Genomic DNA, 14,607 nt, shown 5'->3' with positions numbered 1-14,607 from the left:
TTTTATGATGTCAATGGTATTAGTGCACATCCCTGGTGGAAAATAAGGGATGTGCTCACGTAGAGACTGGTGGTATTCATCCGTTGAGCCTTTGCTGTAAAATGGCCAGTCCCCTACGCTCATCATATATAGGATGACTCCAAAGGAAAAGGAGTCTGCCAGATGGTTGTATCCTTCTTCATCCATTATCTGTGGGAACATGAGATTGGAGAGAAGCTGAATATACCGGGATGGGGAATTGCACACATACTATGAGGACCGGTCTGTGATTTGATGTGAGTAGGATGCATTGGGATCAGATTATCCCTCAATCCTACTATCGGGACCAGTCACATGTTCCTTACCTCAGGCGCCATGTAACCCTTAGTGCCAACAACGTACTCCACTATGTCACCCTCAGACACATTTGTGACTGATACGCCAAAGTCGCAGATTTTGATGTGTCCGGTGTCTTGGATGAGGATGTTATCTGGCTTCAGGTCACTGCAGGGAGAAGGAGCAGACAGTGATTGTGAGGATAATTCATGATAGAACTTTCTACAATAGATATGTAAGGAGAGAACAGAGAGTCACAGGTGACAGATTTATGGAAGTGAAATGATTACCTATGTATGACGCCGTGTTCATGCAGGAATTGGAGTCCGCACACCATCTCTGCCGCAAAGAGTCTGTGGAGTAGAAAGTACAGGGTGGATCAGTGGTTACACACACAATCATACGGAGGACATGAGGAGATCACACACGTGTGTCCTTTTCACCTCATTATTTGCTCTTGTTGTCATTCTCCATTGCTCTAGGACTACAATGTGCGGGCAGCAGATTATCTAGATTCAGTATAAGACATTTTACCTTATTGTCTTTGTGTTAAACAGCATTGAATCTTTCATGTGGTGCAACAGGTCTCCTCCGGCCATATAGTCCATGGCTATTGCACACTCCGTAGGTGTCTCCATAAACGCCCTCATAGACATTAGGTAGGGGCACCCGGCAGCCATTCTCATGACTTCTACCTCTGTAGAGATTATGTATGTTATGTCCTCACAAGATCTCTTGTCCATGATCTTAATGGCCAGAAGTCCTTCATTGACTGGATCTGATGCCAAGCTGACCTGGAGAAAAATCACAACAGATCAGACCAAACTCCCATCTATACTGGGTAATATGTCACTAGTTTATCCCAAGTATCATTACATATGAACATCCTGTAATGAATAAGTCCATCCCTCCTGTGTATCTGTGCAGGATACATTGAGGAACACGGACAAATATAAATTGACACTTACTTTTCCATAGTTTCCTTTTCCAAGATCTTTCAGGAGCTCAAGACTGAAAAGGTCCATAGGTTGGTCTGTGTGGACCAGTCCTCTTTGTGGAGAAATCTGTACACTGGCATCTGCAAGGTCTTGTGCCGGCATGTCTATTGTGTCGTGGGACATCTTATCCATTCCATCTGCTGGGATCATACAAGATTTATTAACCCTTTAGCGAATTCATAATGGAAATGGTTGTCATGTTGTGCAGCAAATGTATGGAGCGGACTCAGGAACTGAGCATGCGTCATACCAATGCCTGCTGTATTACATAGCATCCACCTGCCTATAACTGCAGCCACCAGAGCGTTCTCCGATTACTGCTGTTTAACCATTTCAAAGCCGGCAGTGGTATTTAAATGAAGTCAGTGCTGATTTATGTGCCACCAGCAGCCATTACCCCTCCCCCCAGGACACAGCTGCAGGGGGTCAATTGTTTGAAATGACTACATGGGCCTGCTGAAAGCCCCTGTCTTTCATATTCCACCTTCTGTTAAGACCAGCCTGGCTTAATTTTTATATGAGAACATTAATTTAGCTATATACAGTTCTATCACAGTATATAGTACAAGCGATCAAAAAATCACAGGTTCAAGTCCCCTAAGGAGACTAAAGAAAAGAATTTAAAAAAATATTAGCCGCCTCATTAATAACAATAATAAAAATAATATTAATAGGCATATCTAGTATCACCCCATCTGTATAAATCTGATGTACAAAAATATAACATTTATTAACCCAAACAGTAAACACTGAAGTGAGAAAAAGAAAATTGAAACATCAGGATTGTGGGGTTTTTTAGGGCGCTGTGTTCACCTAAAAAAATGCAATTTAAAGATATCACAATGTCCGGTCTACCCAGGAAAGGTATCAATAATAGCTAGAACTCGACACGCAAAAATCAAGTCCTCGCACAGCGCCATCGAGCTATCAAAAACATACAATGTCTCGCCATATGGGGACACTATACATTTTTGTTCTAAAATTCCTTTCACCACTTAATTAAAAAAAAAAAAAAAACGATACATGTTCATTAGTGCCATAGTTGTAACTGACATCGAGAAACATTTTGGAAGGCCATTTTTACCACTCAATAAACCAAAAACAATGGCTGAATAACTTTTTCCACAATTTTACCACATTTTGAATCATTTTCCAGAACATTGAATAGTGTACAAAACTACAGCTCTGTCCACTAAAAAACACAAGTCCACATACAGCTAAATTGGCAGAATAGTTAAGCAATAAATAGTTATGGGTTTTCAAAGGAGGGAGGAAAAACAACCAAAGGTTACCCTGTCAAGAAGGGGTTATCAAATATAGCTCCAGAGCAAATATTTGAATTTTACACAGCTTTATGTAAATAAGCCGGAAATGTCTAATATTTGGGCTCTCATTTATCAAAACTGTCCAATAGCAAAAGCGTTCCTGTTGCCGATAGCAACAAATCACAGCACAGATTCCATTTCTTAACATTCTATAGAACAATGAAGCCGCATTGTGATTGGTTGCTATGGACAAGAAGGACAGTTCTTCTGCAATTTTGATAAGTGAGGCCTGTACATAATATTAGGAGTATAATTCCCCTCCTCCCAGTCTTATTATACAGAGCAGTTTCCATCATACCTGGCTCTTCTTTATCCGGTGAGGTGTGTGGTGGAGAATCACTCAGCTGTTTGTTCTCTGGGATGGAGATGTTCTCAGATGATGTCCTGGACCTCCGTAATGCACCATTCCCATTTATAATGGGTTTGGCATAGATGAGACGTCTCCTACATTGGACAACCCAATCTCTGCTGTTCCTGATCCTCTTCTGGGCTGCCGCTCTTTGTAGGTTCCGTGCCTCCAGACTTTCAGATCTGGAGACTGTGACGTGTCTTGGTGGTTCTTGGAGAACCTCTTCCTGCTCTAACTCTGCGCTGATGTTTCTCCGCTTATTGAGGATGTCATCTTTGTTCCTCTTCCGTATTTCAGGGACCAGATCTCCGATTTTTTTCAGGGAGATAAGAAAGGCCCTCTGAAGCTCAGCAGAGGCTGCAGAGTGAGACTCCATGAGGGTCTCCATATTCCTTCTCTCTGTTAGGATCTCATGTATTTTGGTCTTTCTCATTTTCTCCAGATTTTGTCGTTTGGACGCCATTTCTGGGCTGTCAGTGTCCATGTCTGGTAGTATAGAGTCTTTTCGCCCTAAAGCGAACAATGGTACCTGCTCTTCTTTAATTCCTCTCTTCTCTCTCAGAACCTGATCTCTTTGGGCTCTTCTTCTGTCTTTATCCATTTTAGAATAAATTTGTGCTTCGTTTACCATGAAAAACATAAGGGGCTGCCTCACCCTTGGGAGTCTGTAAGGCAGTGATTTCCCTTTGGCCGCAACAATGGAATATAGAATGTGTAGAATGTGATGATGTCATCACATCACTTGTGACATCGGCTTTATTGTGATGTCACTGTGAGAGATGGTAGATAGATAAGTAGATAGATAGATAGAGACTTTAGATTGATAAGTAGATAGATAGATAATACTGTAGATAGGTGGATAGGTATGTAGATAGCAAATTTGAAGGATGGTGATCCAAACTTTTGCTGATGTTTATATATAATGTGCACAATTTGTATTTCTGATTATTTGTTTTATTTTTGAAAAATTACAGTGCTGTCAATCAACCCAAAAGGTTAATAAACCTCAGCCCTGACTATTTAGGAATATAAAAGTGAGGTTTTGTCTTTCTTAGGCCGGCGTCACACTTGCCGTATGAAAAATCGGTCCGATTTTCTTGGCCGAGAATCGCAGGAGTCTTCTCCGTCACCACTGATTAGCTGCAGTGCTGTCAATGTGATGGACGTGCTGCAGACAAAGAGAGACCTTTTGAGGTTAAAGGGGTATTCCCATCTCCAAAATCCTGTCCCAATATATAGTAGGGATAATAATAATATTAGCAAATATCTCCAATTAGGAATGTAGTGTAGTTCTTCTGATTCACTATGTCGCTTAGTGCATTGCAGTAGCTTAGGTTTCCATGGTTACAACCACTAGCAACAAACAATCTGTCACATCAACTCATATAGTAACTACTACATTTCTAATTGGAGGTATTTGCTATTATTATTATACATATTGGGGTAGGGTCTTAGTGATGGGGAATACCCTTTTAAGTTCCCACTATGAGGTTTTGATGCTGCAACTTACTTTTCCAGCAAAGTGGATGAAATAGAAATCTCATGCCCATTGTAGTTTTTGTTTTTTTTTAACGATCTGTAGCCTGATGTGCGGTGCGTGTTTCAAATCTGGAACATGTCATTTTCTCTTGCGACATGGAGTTTCAGGGCTCGCTCACACCGTTGTCGATTCTCTCATGCGAGCCATATGCATATGACACTTGGATCAAACTCTGATCCAAGTGTGATCTGATTGTCTCTTGTGAGAATCTTGTCACAAGTGTGGAGAAGATGAGAACGTAATTTCTCCTTCTCCTCCATTGCTGGCATCTGCGGTAATCAGACTGCACTCGGATGTCATCTGAGTGCAGTCTGATGTTTCTCACACACAGACTTGTGTGGGGGCGCATGGTCATCGGATGTACCTGAATTAGCATGAGTATATATTCACAGACCTGCACTGCCCCATAGTATAACACTGGGCCGCGTGCTCTCCGCTAAAACATCACACAGCGCTCGGCCGTGTCATACAGAGGCCTGAGTAACACTTGTTCTGTATTGCTACAGTAGTCTATGATAGAAGGGTTTCTTAAAGAGGACAGTCCCTTTAAATGCATGATGAGTTTATTACCAGTTTGAAAAATAACACATTGTAGACATTTACCATCTGTTTACTGAACTTTTACCTAAATATTTGGTCCCAGCAGAATGTTACTGAATATCTGACCAAATATTTGGGAGAGCCGGGTGTTTGTATTGATGTAGCAGAGATGTGTTTGTACACCGTGGGAAAATCATTCTACGTGGGGGGACATGTACAGTATTCTCCTGTATCATTCATCTCTTAAAGCCTTGTGGCATTTGTTGTGTTCTGTGCATTTTGGATCATGCGCATACAATATTTATTCCGCAGAAAATGTCAATAAGTTTCTCTCATTGATTGATGGGCATTTTTCTTTTCAATGTACAGATGTGTTAGAAGCTCCAGAGGGCACCGCCAAGATCCCTCCTTGCCACCTTAGGCAAGTGCCCGCCGCTCCATCTCTACAAGCACGAGCATCTGTATTCCGGCTGCCCGCACCATCTGTTGGATATCCCTGATCATTGCTATCTCTACTGTCAGCGATATATTGCGCAGGATTGCCATCACAGACCCCTGAGCAGTTCATGCGTAGCGCTGCATAAAGCCACATCAGGGCATCGAACTACAGGAAATGACTGTGTTACAGCTCGTCTTTATGATTTTACAATATTCTATCCTTCCCGCATTAGGATGTGAATAAACGTCCCGTTCAGGGGTCCGTAACTGTGGAGGGGGCTCACAAATGTCTGAGAGAAGAACTTCCCAATGCTGGAAACGAAATAATCAGTAGTTGTAGGAGTGAGAGCGGTTTCCAAATCTTGTCACACTCCAACTATTTCCAAAAGAAATAACATTTGTTGTATTCGGTATCCTTATAGACACGGCTTATGTCAGTGCTTATTAATAAGTCTCCTCTCTTCTGGAATCCTCATAGAACGTTTTCATCGTAAAATCTGTAATTATTTTGGAGATTTTTAAATTATAAGTTGTAAAGTAATTTTTAAACAATATATTGGCATAAACATGAATGGGCTCTTCAATGTGCCCCTTTTTGAAGCACAGGGACCGCTAAGTCCTGCATTATAGGGACCCTGCAAAAAGCAACATACAGTGGCGTGCTAAAGTATTCACCCCCTCTGCATTTTTTGGGTTTTGCTTCTTCACATTCTGGAATTTCTCTTTTTTTTTGGAGGGTTTGCTTTTGTCTATGTAAAGAACATGTCTACAATTGTGAACATTTGTTTTTCTTTTTTATTGTGAAGTAAACAGGACAAAATAACTGAAAACTTCACTGTGCATAACTATTCACACCCTAAAGTCAGTACTTTGTAGAACCTCCTTTTGCAGTAAGTACAACTGCATTTTGCTTTGGATAATTCTCTATAAGCTTTCTACACCTTTCCACAGGGATTTTTGCCCATTCCTCAAGGCAAAACCTCTCCAGCTCCTTCAAGTTAGGCCCCTTCACACATTAGTGTCTCCAGCACGTGTGGTGACAGTTTCCACACGTACTGGAGACACTTGCACACATAGACGTATTCAAATCTATGGGTCTGCGCACATGTCAGTGAGTTTCAACGGATCGTGTGCAAAACACGTAGACATGCCAGTTTTTTGCCAGCAGCACGGTCTGCAATATGTCCTACACACTGTCACATGGATGATATCCATGTGTCATAAGTGTGACATGTACTGGAGTCTGGGAAAAGCTTTACAGTTGGCGCTTTTCTAGGCGCTTAGTGCTGAATCCAGCTCTCTTCATTGTCGTCTGGTCTCCCTGCGATCATTGATACCAGGCAACGCTGATGACAATTGTAGTCTGCGCATATCAAATCATTTTAATGAAAATCGTTACTTTTCCTAACCAGCTGTGGGAAAACAGACAGCTGGGGGCTGTTGTTATTTTGGGAAGGGGCCAGTAGCTATAAGGTTTCAAGCCTATTAAAAATGATTACAGCTGTCTGCTTAGCTTTTAGTGGTTAGTAAAAAGGGAGAACCCAAAAATAAAATGTCGGGTTTTCCCTATTTTTACTAACCAGCAAAGGCGATACAGACAGCTGTGGGCTGAGAATAATAGGCTGGCAAAAGACCATGGCTATTGACCCTCAGCCGTCCCAGAAATGGAGCATCCATTAGAATTTTGGCCCTTAGCCTTGGCTCTTTCCACTTGCCGTTGGCCAGTGGGGTAACAGTTTTGAGGTTGATGTCAGCTGTTTTATGCTCCCGTGCTTGAAGCCCAGGGGTTGGTAATGGAGAGTCATCTGTCAGACACCTCCATTACTAACCCCATAGTCCAAATTAATAAAGATGCACGCAGAGAAAAGTCCTTTAATTGTACAAATTACTCCCCGGCAATCGCCCTCTTTTACCCATTTAATAATCTAAAAATAAAAAAAATCAAAGTAATTCTCACCTGTCTGCCGTTAATCCATAATGATGTCCCATGACGATTCCCATCTCTGCTTCATCTGAATGGTTTGGTGAGCGGTGACATCAGTAATGTGACCACTCGCCCTCGAAGGATGGAAGTAGAGCAGAGCTGTGTGACAAACATCCCTTGCAGCTTTCATCTCTTGGTGCTGTTAGCTCTACTCTAACTGCCATTAGATGAGAGCTGCATATGCTGAGGTGCTTGTAATAACACATAGCTCTGCTCTACTTCCCCAACTGTGATCACAGTAGGTATAGGCAGTGAGATTAGGAGGACAGCAGAGCTGTGTTTCTTTAAACATCTTTCCATATTACACAAAGAAAGCCAGGTCTAATATCTGGGGGCATGTGATTTTTTTTTCTCCTGCATATACTTGGGCAACATCATGCAAGGATAAAAAGATCAATTTCTCCAGAGAAGAGTCTCTGTTAGCATCCCATTGGCTTAGTGGAAATTAGCACATAAACCTTATTAGCTAATATCTCTGCAATGGAGATAACAAATTGAAAACTACCTTTTTATTCAGCTCTGCAACGATTACTCCATGATGTGGACGGTTTAACATGCTAAAACTGGTGAAGAGTCCTCTTCGAGCACTTGCGCCACAGCTGCCTGCAATACCCAGATCTACTGCTTTCCTTTACTGTTTGACTTTGGATCTGCCATACATGCCTGTCATGAGACAACCTCTTTAAACAGCTGATCTGCCCTCACTGAAATATTAGTATGTAACATAAGAGAAATCTGCTGAGGAAAAACCTAATTCCCCACAAATGTGGGTTGTTCACTACAGTTTTTCTTTCAGTGATCTTTCCTATGTCATACATTGTTATTAGCTCCCAGATCTTTATCCAAGAAGTGTCATTTCTCCTTGCGGAGAATGACATGCTAAGCATGTCAAGGTGAGTAGACTTAAAGCCGCAATGCTCCTCTGGGAAATATGCTAATTATGCAAATTCTCTTCAGAGAGGAAGAGGACTAGAACTCTAGTGCCACCTATTGGAAGTAGCAATCCTAGATGTCAATGTTTACCCTTTAACGAGCCTTGTTACATGACTTAGGATAAAAGGCAAGTTCAAGTGTATACAAATTGAGATTCTGGCTTGGCTTTTATCCTAAGACATGTAACAAGGCTCGTTAAAGGGTCAACATTGACTTCTAGGATTGCTACTTCCAGTAGGTGGCACTAGAGTTCTAGTCCTCTTTCTCTCTGGAGACAATTTGCATAATAATTAGCATATTTCCCAGAGGAGCATTGCGGCTTTAAGTCTCCTCACCTTGACATGCTTAGCATGTCATTCTCCACAAGGAGAAATGATACTTCTTGGATATCGGTCAGACGCCTCTCACACAGCCAAACCAGATCTCACACTTTGCACTGATGAGGGTAGACAGTAATGTAAACCTTTTGATAGAACTGATAACTATGCATCTGTAAGGTCAATCCTTTAAATCGGGGTTCCCCAACTCCAGTCCTCAAGGCCCACCAACAGATCATGTTTTCAGGATTTCCTTAGTATTGCTCGGGTGATAATTGCTTCACCTGTGCAATACTATGGAAATCCTGAAAACATGATCGGTTGGTTGGGCCTTGAGGACTGGAGTTGGGGAACCCTGCCTTAAATTAATAACATTAATCCCAACTGTAAGGTTCTCCAGGACAGAAGCTAGTGCGAAAGAAGCTAGTGCGAAACGTGCGTTGGTGTGGAGGAGGCCGCACCATTCACAGTCACCAGTTATCGGTTACCAGCGTCCTCACAGATATAATCAGTTCGAGTTTCTTTAGGTTTATTCCTCTGGCGTTATGTAGTAATTTTCTAGTAACTCTCCAAGTTCTGATATATATGATTTTTTTCAGACAGTGAGGTCATTTATTCAAGTTGTATATACCTGGTTGGATTACCTTTATCTTGTCACATCCCGTTTTGGATATCTAGTGGTATTTATCTTTGTGTTAGAGTTAAATTTTGCTACATTATTTGTGTGACTATACTGTTTCATTCATTGGTGTTTTGAGCGCCACCTGCTGGGCATTTCTGTTATTTTAAATGTAATTTTAACCCCTTCCTGACATCCGACGTACTATCCCGTCCATGGGACCCGGGCCCCTATGCCCATGGACGGGATAGTACGTCTACCGCGATCAGCGGCGCCCACGTGGTGAGTGCCGCTGATCGCGGCCGGGTTTCAGCTGATTATCACAGCTGACACCCGGCACAATGTGTCAGGGGCGGTCACGGACCGCCCCCGACACGTTAAGCCCTTGCACACCACGATCAAACATGATCGTGGTGTACCGGGGGTTAAAGGGAAGCATCGGCAGGGAGGGGGCTCCCTCCATGCTTCCCTGAGCCCCCCACGGCAGCGCAATGTGCAGCGCTGCTGCGGGGGGCTCCTTTCCTGCAGGCCCCCGAATCCAATATGGCGACGGGGGCCTTCGGGGGCCTGCAGGAAGCTGGCTTCCTCAGTGCCTGCAAAGCGCAGGCATGAGGAAGCCTTCTGCACTGCCTGTGACAGATTGCTGATCTGTCACAGTGATCTGTGATGTGACAGATCAGCGATCTGTCACAGGACAGTGATGTCCCACCTGGGACTATGTAATAAAGTTAAAAAAAAAATAAAAAAAAGTGTTAAAATAATTTAAAAAAAATCGCCAAATAAATTAGAAAAAAAAAAAATATTCCCCCAATAAATCCATTTTTTGGAAATAAAAAAAAAACAATAAAAGTACACATATTAGGTATCGCCACGTCCGTAATGACCCACCCTATAAAACTGTCCCACTAGTTAACCCCTTTAGCGAACCCCTTAAAAAATAAAAATAAAAAACGAAGCAAAAAATAATGATTTATTATCATACCGCCAAACATAAAGTGTAATAACGCGCGATCAAAAAGACGCATATAAATATCCATGGTACCGCTGAAAACGTCATCTTGTCCCGCAAAAAACGAGCCACCATACAGCATCATAAGCGAAAAAATAAAAAAGTTATAGCTCGCAGAATAAAGCGATGCAAAAATAATTATTTTTTATATAAAATAGTTTTCATTGCATAAAACCGACAAAACATAAAAAAACGACCTAAATGAGGTATCGCTGTAACCGTACTGACCCGAAGAATAAAACCGCTTTATCAATTTTACCACACGCGGAACGGTGTAAACGCACCCCCCCAAAAGAAATTCATGAAACGCTGTTTTTTTTTCATTCTGCGTCCCAAAAATCGGAATAAAAAGCGATCAAAAAATGTCACGTGCCCGAAAATGGCACCAATAAAAACGTCAACTCGTTCCGCAAAAAATAAGACCTCACATGACTCGGTGGTTCAAAATACGGAAAAATTATAGCTCTCAATATGTGGTGATGCAAAAACTATTTTTAAAATAAAAAGCGTCTTTTAGCGTGCGACAGCTGCCAAACATAAAAACCGCCATAAATAGTAAATCAAACCCCCGTTATCACCCCCTTAGTTAGGGAAAAATAATAAAATTAAAAGAAAATGTATTTATTTCCATTTTTCCATTAGGGTTAGGGTTAGGTCCAGGGCTAGGGTTAGGGCTAGGGTTAGGGCTGAGATTAGGGTTAGGGGTGTGTTGGGGTTCGGGTTGGAGTTAGAATTGGGGGTTTCCACTGTTTGGGCACATCAGGGGCTCTCCAAATGCAACATGGCGTCTGATCTCAATTCCAGCCAATTCTGAGTTGAAAAAGTCAAATGGTGCTCCTTCCCTTCCAAGCTCTGCCATGCGCCCAAACAGTGTTTTACCCCCACATGTAGGGTATCAGCCTACTCAGGACAAATTGCAAAACAATTTTTGGGGTCAAATTTCTCCTGTTACCCTTAGGAAAATAAAAAATTGGGGGCAAAAATATCATTTTTGTGGAAAAAAATGATTTTTTTATGTCCGAGCGTTATAAACTTCTGTGAAGCACTTGGGGGTTCAAAGTGCTCACCACACATCTAGATAAGTTCCGTGGGGGTCTAGTGTCCAAAATTGGGTCACTTGTGGGGAGTTTCAATAGTTTAGGTACATCAGGGGCTCTCCAAACGCACATGACACCCGCACACCATTCCATCAAAGTCTGCATTCCAAAACGTCACTACTTCCCTTCCGAGCCCCGAAGTGTGTCCATACAGTAGTTTTCTCCCACATATGGGGTGTCAGCGTACTCATGACAAATTGGACAACAACTTTTGGGGTCCAATTTCTCCTGTTACCCTTGGGAAAATGAAAAAATTGGGGACTAATTGATCATGTTTGTGGAAAAAATACGATTTTTTTATTTTCATGCCCGGGCATTATAAACTTCTGTGAAGCCCTTGGGGGTTCAAAGTGCTCACCACACATCTAGATAAGTTCCTTAGGGGGTCTAATTTCCAAAATGGGGTTATTTGTGGGGGTTTCCACTGTTTAGGTACATTAGGGGCTCTCCAAAGGCAACATGACACCCGCAGACCATTCCATCAAAGTCTGCATTCCAAAACGTCACTACTTCCCTTCCGAGCCCCGACGTGTGCCCATACAGTAGTTTTCTCCCACATATGGGGTGTCAGCGTACTCAGGACAAATTGGACAACAACTTTTGGGGTTCAATTTCTCCTGTTACCCTTGGGAAAATAAAAAAAATTGGGGACTAATTGATCATGTTTGTGGAAAAATACGATTTTTTTATTTTCATGCCCTGGCATTATAAACTTCTGTGAAGCCCTTGGGGGTTCAAAGTGCTCACCTCACATCTAGATAAGTTCCTTAGGGGGTCTAGTTTTCAAAATGGGGTCATTTGTGGGGGGTTTCCACTGTTTAGGTACATTAGGGGCTCTCCAAAGGCAACATGACACCCGCAGACCATTCCATCAAAGTCTGCATTCCAAAACGTCACTACTTCCCTTCCGAGCCCCGACGTGTGCCCATACAGTAGTTTTCTCCCACATATGGGGTGTCAGCATACTCAGGACAAATTGGACAACAACTTTTGGGGTCCAATTTCTCCTGGTACCCTTGGGAAAATAAAAAAAATGGTGACTAAAAGATCATGTTTGTGGAAAAAATACGAATTTTTTATTTTCACACCCGGGCGTTATAAACTTCTGTGAAGCACTGGGGGGTTCAAGGTGCTCACCACACATCTAGATAAGTTCCTTGGGGGGTCTAGTTTACAAAATGGTTTCATTTGTGGGGGGTTTCCACTGTTTAGGTACATCAGGGGTTTTCCAATCGCGACATGGTGTCCGATCTCAATTCCAGCCAAAAACATCAAATGGCGCTGCTTCCCTTCCGAGCTCTGCCATGCGCCCAAATACTGGTTTACCCCCACATGTGGGGTATCAGCGTACTCAGGACAAATTGCACAATAACTTTTAGGGTCCTGTTACCCTTGGAAAAATAAGAATTGAGGGTGAAAAGATCATTTTTGTGGAAAAAATATGATTTTTTAATTGTACCGCTGTACGTTATAAACTTCTGTAAAGCCCTTGTGGGTTCAAAGTTCTCACCACATATCTAGATAAGTTCCTTAGGGGGTCTAGTTTCCACAATGGGGTCACTTGTAGGGGGTTTCCACTGTTTAGGTACATCAGGGACTCTCCAAACGTGACATGGCGTCCGATCTGAATTCCAGCCAATTTTGCATTGAAAAAGTCAAACGGCGCTCCTTCCATTCTGAGCTCTGCCATGCGCCGAAACAGTCGTTCCCCCCACAGTTTTTAGAATGGTGTCACTTTTGGGTATTTTCTATCATATAGACCCCTCAAAGTGGCTTCAAATGTGATGTGGTCCGTAAAAATAAAATGGTGTTGTAAAAATGAGAAATCGCTGGTCAACTTTTAACCCTTATAACTTCCTAAGAAAAAAAAATTTTGGTTCCAAAATTGTGCTAATGTAAAGTAAACATGTGGGAAATGTTAGTTATCAAGTTTTTTGTGTGCCGTATCTCTGTGATTTAAGGGCATAAAAATTCAAAGTTGGAAAATTGCGAAATTTTCAAAATTTTCGCCAAATTTCCGTTTTTCTCACAAATAAACGCAAGTTATTTGAATGAAATTTTACCACTATCATGAAGTACAATATGTCACGAGAAAACAATGTCAGAATCACCGGGATCCATGGAAGCGTTCCAGAGTTATGACCTCATAAAGGTACAGTGGTCAGAATTGTAAAAATTGGCCTGGTCATGAACGTGCAAACCACCCTTGGGGGTGAAGGGGGGTTAATGTTTTTTTTTTTCAATAAAATTTGATATTTTATTTTAATACTGGATCTCTTCATATTTTTCGGCGCCATCATGGTATATAGATCCGAAAATGTTTTGTTTTGACCAATTTCATCAAGTCTAGAGAACATTTTAAATGAATAATCCCATTCATTTTGAAAGTCCATGTCATCCTGAAATTGTGAAATTTCCTTATGAATATGTAAACCACGAGGCACTTGTTCCAATTCCTCATATGATTTCAATGCTTTAATTATCCAGAATAGGCATATTTCGTTTTCAGAGAGTATGCTGATTTCGTGGTTCTGATGCCCATGACTTGTAACTCATGTTTCAGGTTACTGTCAGAAAAAAATTCACCTGCGTTAATTCTTCCTGCTAAAATGCCGCGCTCTGCCATGTGATTTTCATTAGGTGTGTTTTTCTGGATCCATATCCATAGCTCTAATCCAATGTGGATGTGCCAGACAAAGTACAAGGAGTCCTGAATTCAATATTCTGGTATTAGAATGGCCAAGGCACCATACCACTTTTTATGGAAAGTACTGCACCTATGAGTTATCATTATTTGTAAAGAGATGCAGGTGGTGCTTAGCAAGGTAAGTATTCAAAGTCCATGGTGCAAGTATGAGAAAAATGCGTCACTCACCATTTCTTTGAAAAAATTCAGTCCTTTATTTCATCTTCAGACAAATAAGCGGCTGGCGCCAGGCAGGGGGTGCAGCGATATGTGTGTGACTGCCGTTGGCCGTTTCACACCGAACACAGTGCTTCTACAGACTCAAACATCTATTGACGTCATGATAATCTGCTAAAATGTTGTAAAAAATCTTGTTAAAGATCCCCTTCAAGCTAGTTTGAAACAAAAGAAACAAGCCAGCTCTCGCTTAGCTCTTTTTTTATAACCTTCATATGCC

The sequence above is a fragment of the Dendrobates tinctorius genome, unplaced genomic scaffold (assembly GCF_039654945.1).
Source record: "Dendrobates tinctorius isolate UK_male_01 unplaced genomic scaffold, ASM3965494v1 ptg000250l, whole genome shotgun sequence".
NCBI lineage: Eukaryota > Metazoa > Chordata > Amphibia > Anura > Dendrobatidae > Dendrobates > Dendrobates tinctorius.
Note: the sequence above shows the minus strand (reverse complement) of the source record.